The 7,696-nt window shown below is 41.3% G+C and overlaps 1 long non-coding RNA gene across 1 annotated transcript; it reads left to right on the top strand.

The window, feature by feature from the left end:
- Positions 1-2,049: 2,049 nt before the first annotated feature.
- On the top strand, positions 2,050-4,969 carry LOC109550446 (uncharacterized). The gene is made up of 3 exons (XR_002176974.3): positions 2,050-2,208; positions 2,692-2,795; positions 3,402-4,969. It is a non-coding gene; the product is annotated as an uncharacterized lncRNA (long non-coding RNA).
- Positions 4,970-7,696: the final 2,727 nt, after the last annotated feature.

Below are 7,696 nucleotides of genomic sequence, written 5' to 3'. Positions count from 1 at the left end.
ACCTAACAATCCCAGTTTTAAGAATCTATCCTTTAAAAGCAAAAGAGCCAGGATACAAAGATATGTGTATAAAGATTTTTATTTTGACAATATTTGTAGTGCCAAAACACTGGAAATAGCTTGAATATCTATCAGTAGAGGATGGGGTGAATAAAGAACCGTATATCCATTGTCTGAAATATTATATTGAAATATTGAAATATATGCTGAAATATTAATATGTTGATATATGTTATTAAATGAAAAAAGTTACAGTGTGAGTGTATATATTATCTCATCTTTTGTTTAAAAAAAGAGAGAAAGGTCCTTATATATGTTATTATAAGAATGTAAAAAATACATCAAACTATTACCATTAGCTCTTTTTTTTTTTTTTTTTTTTTTTTCCCAGTACGCGGGCCTCTCACTGTTGTGGCCTCTCCCGTTGCGGAGCACAGGCTCCGGACGTGCAGGCTCAGCGGCCATGGCTCACGGGTCTAGCCGCTCTACGGCATGTGGGATCTTCCCAGACCGGGGCACGAACCCGTGTCCCCTGCATCAGCAGGTGGACTCTCAACCACTGCACCACCAGGGAAGCCCACCGTTAACTCTTTAATGGGTGGTATTGGAGGGAGGAAAGAGCACTCATCTTTTATATACTTCAGTATTGTTTGACTTGAGACAAAAAGCATGTTCTAATTTTGTAATATATTTCAAGCAATAAAATTAAAATGTGAAAAAGACGGATATGAGGAGGGAAAAAAAATCCCTCAGTTTAGCAATGTTTCAGATGATCCTCTCAAAAACTTCTATTAAAAAATGAATATGATTTTGAAAGATTAGATTTTCACTTCTCTCTTGCCTGGAGCCAGAGAGAAGTCTTCCTGTCTTCTCTTAACTCTGCAGTAAACTAAGTGAAATGACGGGGGTCGGGAGGATGTCTGAAAATAAATCATTCACATTGTGGAATATACTGAAAATTAAGGTTTGATCTTGACTGCTTCTGAGTCCTAATTTTTAAGGACTGTTTTTTGGGGGGAGTTGATTCTCCCTTTGCCTGCTAACTCCCCCTCACCTGTGAGATTCTCTCCTCCTCCACTCTATCTGGGCCCCTTGCTCTTCCCAGTTCCCATGCTACCCATCTTCCATCCCCAGCCCTCCTTGCCTCTGACCAAACTTCTTTTTTTTTTTTTATTGGAATATAGTTGATTTACAATGTTGTGTTAGTTTCAGGTGTACAGAAAAACGAATCAGTTATACATATATCCACTCTTATTTAGATTCTTTTCCCATATAGGTCATTGCAGAGTATTGAGTAGAGTTCCCTGTGCTATACAGCAGGTCCTTATTAGCTATCTGTTTTATATATTGTAGTGTGTATATGTCAGTCCCAGTCTCCCAGTTTGTCCCTCCCCCACCATCCCCTGGTAACCATAAGATTGTTTTCTACATCTGTAACTCTACTTGTGTTTTGTAAATAAGTTCATTTGCACCCTTTTTTTAGATTCCACATATAAGCAATATCATATGATATTTGTCTTTCTCTGTCTAACTTACTTCACTCAGTATGACAATCTCTAGGTCCGTCCATGTTGCTGCAAATATCATTATTTTGTTCTTTCTTATGGCTGAGTAATATTCCATTGTATATATGTGCCACATCTTCTTTATCCATTCCTCTGTTGATGGACATTTCGGTTACTTCCATGTCCTGGCTATTGTAAATAGTCCTGCAATGAACATCGGAGTGCATGTATCTTTTCGAATTATGGTTTTATCCAGATATCTGCCCAGTAGTGGGATTTCTGGGTGGTATGGTAGTTCTATTTTTAGTTTTCTAAGGAACCTCTATACTGTTCTCCATAGTGGCTGTATCAATTTACATTCCCACCAACAGTGCAAGAGGGTTCCCTTTTCTCCACACCCTCTCCAGCATTTGTTGTTTGTAGATTTTTTGATGATGGCCATTCTGACCGGTGTGAGGTGATACCTCATTGTAGTTTTGATTTGCATTTCTCTATTAATTAGCAATGTTTTCCTACCTTCTTATTGCCACCCCCCTCCAGGCTCCCTCATCCCCCTCACTTGTGGGACACCTTGGACATCATAACTTGGTCGTGAGAAGCACTAATCTGTTGAATGAGCACCAGCGGGGACACCTGGAATCCATGCCGAGCACCACACAAACATTTTTCATGAAAATCCCTCCATCCTCAGAAATGGGATGAAGTAAGGGTCAGGGTTGGCTGGGCTGCATCCAACAACAATTCAGGTAGGAGGGTTCCAGGCTGTGTTGAAGGCAGTCCATAACTGCCAGTAATTTGAGCAAAGGAGGGAAAGGAAAGGAGAACATGAATTATAGCCTGAGAAAGGATCAGAATTGGGAGAAGAAGTGACAGAATGGTCTGTCAAGCTAAAAGGAGGAAGAAAAAGAACCAGGAAGCAGAGTATCAGAAAAGAGATCTGGTGATTAATTTGTTCAGCACTGTGTCTGCCTCTGGCTGTCTTTCTCGTGGTGCAGGTCACTGAGCTCAGGAAATGTTCTTCAGTTTCAGAGTCATGAAGAATAAACTCGGGTTCCTAAATTGGAGCTTTGGGGGGCTGGGGGTCCACCAGATAGAAAAACATTTTTCACTTCATCATTTAATTTAGGATTAAAGACATAAAGTAAGCAGTGCATTTCTCAGAAAAGCATATTTTATATTCCAACAGTCATTTTTACCTACTAAACCCAGAATAATTTTCGATGTGATGACAAGTAATGGAAGAAGGGGCTCTGCATGATTCTGTGCCTAACCGAGTAGTCTAATAACCAAGTAGGTAAATATTTTCTGGGTGAAATATTAGCAATTCGTGGGAAGCCCTTGACTTGAAGCAGGACCAAATGAGGCAGGAGGCCTTGCAATCAGTGGTGGACTCAGTATTACTACTGGGCTCCTTTTTTTGTTTTTCCTTGTTCAAAAATTTTTTTTTTAATTTTTAAAATTTTTTTAAATTTTTTAACATCTTTATTGGAGTATAATTGCTTTACAATTATACTCCAATATAATTGGAGCAATTTTAACAATGCTGTGTTAGTCTCTGCTTTATAACAAAGTGAATCAGTTATACATATATCCCCATAATCTCCTCCCTCTTTCGTCTCCCTCCCTCCCACCCTCCCTATCCCACCCCTCTAGGTGGTCACAAAGCACCGAGCTGATCTCCCTGTGCTATGCGGCTGCTTCCCACTAGCTATTTTACGTTTGGTAGTGTATATATGTCCATGCCACTCTCTCACTTTGTCACAGCTTACCCTTCCCCCTCCCCATATCCTCAAGTCCATTCTCTAGTAGGTCAGTGTCTTTATTCCCGTCTTGCCCCTATACTGGGCTCCTTTTTCATGATGAAACCATCCCTGAAAGTGTTCAACTCCCTTCAAGGACTGATGATGCAAAGCCAATGACCTATTTAACGCTTCGTCCTTGCACCCTGACTTCTGCTCAGCAGTCTGAAGCAGCCCAGAGGACCTGAACCAGACGACTCGTTGAGGAAGTAAGTAAACTATCCCTACCCACGTCACGGCCCCCCTATACAGAAGTGAGAGTAACTTCAAAATTGGGAGGAAGGGTTTGCTACAAAGGCCTTTGGCCTCTTCCTGCCCATGTTAAGCAACTCAGGCACACACTACTAGTGTCCTGGCAAGAAACTCTCTCACAAGAGCTGGAAGAAGACCAAAGAAGGCCAGAGCCTCCAAACAGAAGCTCAGTAGCAAAAGTGTTGGAGGGAGAGAAATGAGGCAATTACCCTGGGCTTACGGGCAGGTGACTCAGCACGCCTGCAAGAGAGGAGCTGTTGATTCTGGAGGAGCTGGGGTTCGTGCTACCATGGGGCTGGTGGAGAGGAAGAGGGAGGTTTACTCCTCAAGAAAAAGGGCATGGTCCGGAGTGCAAAAAAGGAAATGGCTTTCTCCGCCAAGGGATTTCTGGTTTCTGCATCCTTGCCTAGGGTTAAACCCTGTGAAAAAGAAAATGCCCAGCAGGTGGCAGCACCAGACAACTGCAGTAAAACAAGGCTGTAAGGCAAAGCCTTCCTCTGGCGTATGCTGCACTGTGCCTTTCTCGGTGGGATTTCATTTAGCCATCCGTGAATAGCTCCCTACAAAGAAGTGAACATTGAGTTCATTTCTGTGTTTCCAGAACCTAGCACCGTGCCTGGCACATTCTGCGTGTATCTGTTGATTGAGTGGATCAAGTAATCAATTATTTCTTTTTCAATAAATAAAATTTTAAAATTCCCCTAAACGAGAAAAAAGTCATCATTTGAAGTGGCCCTATTCCTTTCTTCTTATCCCATCACTACTACTGTCATGTTAATTACAAATTTAATTAGTTTTAGCAATAATAATAACAAAGCCCCATGCTAGATTAATTCTCTACTCACCCTTGGGCCAACCTACATCCTTATTCTACTTAATTAAACTTTCCCTGTCTCCAAGAGGGAGGAGAGATGGGGGTATAGGTATGTGTATACCTGGTTCACTTTATTATAAAGCAGAAACTAACACACCATTGTAAAGCAATTATACTCCAATAAAGATGTTAAAAAAATTTTTTTCCTGTCTCTTTCAGAGACTTTAAAAAAATCATGGGGTTTTAAAAAAAACCCCTGAGATTTCTGAGGAAGGCAATAAACAATCATTCGTTGATTAGTTGTAGTTTTTATAAGCTATTTTTGTTGTTTTGTTTTGTTTTTGTATTTATTTTTGGCTGTGTTGGGTCTTTGTTGCTGTGCACGGGCTTTCTCTAGTTGCAACAAGCGGGGGCTACTCTTCATTGTGGTGCGCGGGCTTCTCATTGCCGTGGCTTCTATTGTTGCGGAGCATGGGCTCTAGGCACACGGGCTTCAGTAGTTGTGGCACACGGGCTCAGTAGTTGTGGCTTGCAGGCTCTAGAGTGCAGGCTCAGTAGTTGTGGCGCACGGGCTTAGTTGCTCCACGGCATGCGGGATCTTCCCGGACCAGGGCTTGAACCCGTGTCCCCTGCATTGGCAGGCAGGTTCTTAACCACTATGCCACCAGGGAAGTCCAGTTGAATTTTATTTTTAACCAGCGACTTGTTTGTCAACTATACTTCCTTTAAGTTTTACTCTTAAAAAAACTTCTGGGGACTTCCTGGTGGTCCAGGGACAAACCACACTGAACAATGATACTTGAATCAGAGCCATGTTCTCAGCTGAAGAAAAAAATACTAGAGCAGATCATGGGAGCCATCATTCAGCTGACTCATAAGAATGGACCCAGAACCAAAAAATTTAGATAGCGTCATCTGGAGACAATGGCACCCTTGATATCTCTCCCATCTTAGGAACTCCTATCCTCACCCTGTTCAACTTTGTTATACCCAGTCATTTTGCTATTGCCTTTACACCTTTGTTGTATTTTAAATGCAACTTTCCTGAACTCAGAGAGCCCAATTGAGTCCTTTCTATCCACAGGGTGAAGTTCTAAGTTATCATTACTCTCCCTAACTCTAGAGGAATATTGTATCCTAAAAACAATTATCTTAAATAGTGATGGTTCCCAGTGTCAAGCTAATTCCTATTCTCTTCCCATGCTGCATGCTTTCCCTAGGCAATCTCATCCCCACCCATCATTTCTGTACTGGTAACTCCTGATCTTTACCTGTAATTTAGGTTTGTCTCCTGAATTCCAGCTTCATACATACAGCTGATGGCCTACTATAAATCTCTACCTGGACATACACATCATATCAAAGATCAAATTCAGGAGATTCTGGTTTAAGATGGTAGATTGAGCATATCCATTTATCTTTTTTTTTTCCCAAAAACTACATTAAAATCATAGTAAAGAAATAAATAAAAAAGATGTGGACACCCCCGACCCCATCCAACAAAGAGAATGGGAGAGAAGCAGAGGAGTAGAGATTCCAACAAAGTTCTGGAAGTCAGGAGATGGATGAAGAGGAGTAAGTGATGCTCAAAGAAGAGTGAGCTGCAGCCTAGGACACCTGAGAACGAGACCACAGCCAACGAAGTAGTCAATCTGCCTGGAATAAACCCAGAAACACTCTCAACTTGCAGACTCCAAACTCTACAGAAGGCAAGAGAAGGAGAAACGAGCAGAAAACAAACAAAAGTACTTCAGTAAATTCAGAAATATTAGGAATGATATTGCATCCATAAAACAAAGGCAGGGTAAAAGATATGAGTGTCAGAACTTGACGTTTCTCCACCAACCTCCCACCTCAGTGAACGCCATCATTATCCACCCAGTTTCCCAAAGCCAGAAAGTTGAAAGTGATCCTTTATTCTTCTCTTCTCCTTATGCCTCATTCCATAAACTGAGGGTTGATCCTAATTGCCTAAATAGCTCTCTTTCCCTACAACCATCATCTTTAATAGACTTTTATTGTGTCTTCCCTGGATTCTCTCAGTAGCTTTATTACGGGTCTTTCTAACTCTGGTTTGAAGTCTTCTCAAACAAGTCCTTAGAATCTTGCAATTCCTAATCAGCCAGCATCTAGCATACACTGCCCTTCCACCCCTGAGTGCTCGATAATTATCTTGAGTAATATCTGACCACCTGTCCAGCCCCGAATTTTCACTACTTCATGCCCTGTTCGCTATATCCCATTCATATCAACTTTTAGTTCTTCCTCAAGACGTGTCTCCTTTTTTTAATTGATTTTTTATTGGAGTAGAGTTGCTTTACAATGTTGCATTAGTTTCTGCTGTACAGCAAAGTGAATCAGCTATATGTATACATATATCCCCTCTCTTTTGGCTCTCCTTCCCTTTAGGTCACCACAGAGCACTGAGTAGAGTTCCCTGTGCTGTATAGTAGGTTCTCATTAGTTATCTATTTTATACATAGTAGTGTATATATGTCAATCCCAGTCTCCCAATTCGTCCCACCCTTCCTCCCCCCTCACCCTCCCACTGGTATCCGTAAGGACATGTCTCCTTTTTAAAACATGTTCAGTTCTCCCCGCCTGGAACCCCTGTTCTCTTTGCTGGCATGGGAACTCCCTTCAGGCTCAGCTCAAGTGTTAACTTCCCCTAAGGAAGTTCCCTAACTTCCCTGGACTGATGTGGGACTCCTGGTCCTTCTGTGTCCTCTGTGTGTATCATCTGCCTCCACTACAGCATTTTTATGTTAACTTGTAATTGTATGTTTCCTGTTTCCCCAGACCAGACAGTAGGCACTTTGGAGGCAGCAACCTATCCTTTTAGCTTTGTATTCCTTGCACATGTGTCCCATGAATGAATGATCATAATCACAGCAGACGGAAACTCAAGAAATCTTCCATATAGTCCCTGCCCTTGGGGTCAATGAGGTATTATAATTTTCATTTTATTAGAGATTAAGTGACTGATTTATGGTTGCAAACCTGGAGCATAGGGGTTTGTATGTGTGATGGAGTAGAGGTGGGGAGAGAAGAGAGTGGTAGTCATAACTAAAATCCTGGTTTCCTACTTTTTTTTTTAAATTTTATTGAAGTGTAGTTGATTTACAATGTTGTGTTTAATTTCTGCTATACATCAGAGTGACTCAGTTATACATATATATATTCTTTTTCATATTCTTTTCCATTATGGTTTATCACAGGATATTGAATATAGTTCCCTGTGCCATACAGTAGGACCTTGTTGTTTATCCATCCTATATATAATAGTTTGCATCTGCTAATCCCAAACTCCCAATCATTCCCTCCCC

The sequence above is a fragment of the Tursiops truncatus genome, chromosome 11 (assembly GCF_011762595.2).
Source record: "Tursiops truncatus isolate mTurTru1 chromosome 11, mTurTru1.mat.Y, whole genome shotgun sequence".
Classification (NCBI taxonomy): domain Eukaryota; kingdom Metazoa; phylum Chordata; class Mammalia; order Artiodactyla; family Delphinidae; genus Tursiops; species Tursiops truncatus.
Note: the sequence above shows the minus strand (reverse complement) of the source record. Positions and strands in the feature narration are given on the sequence as shown.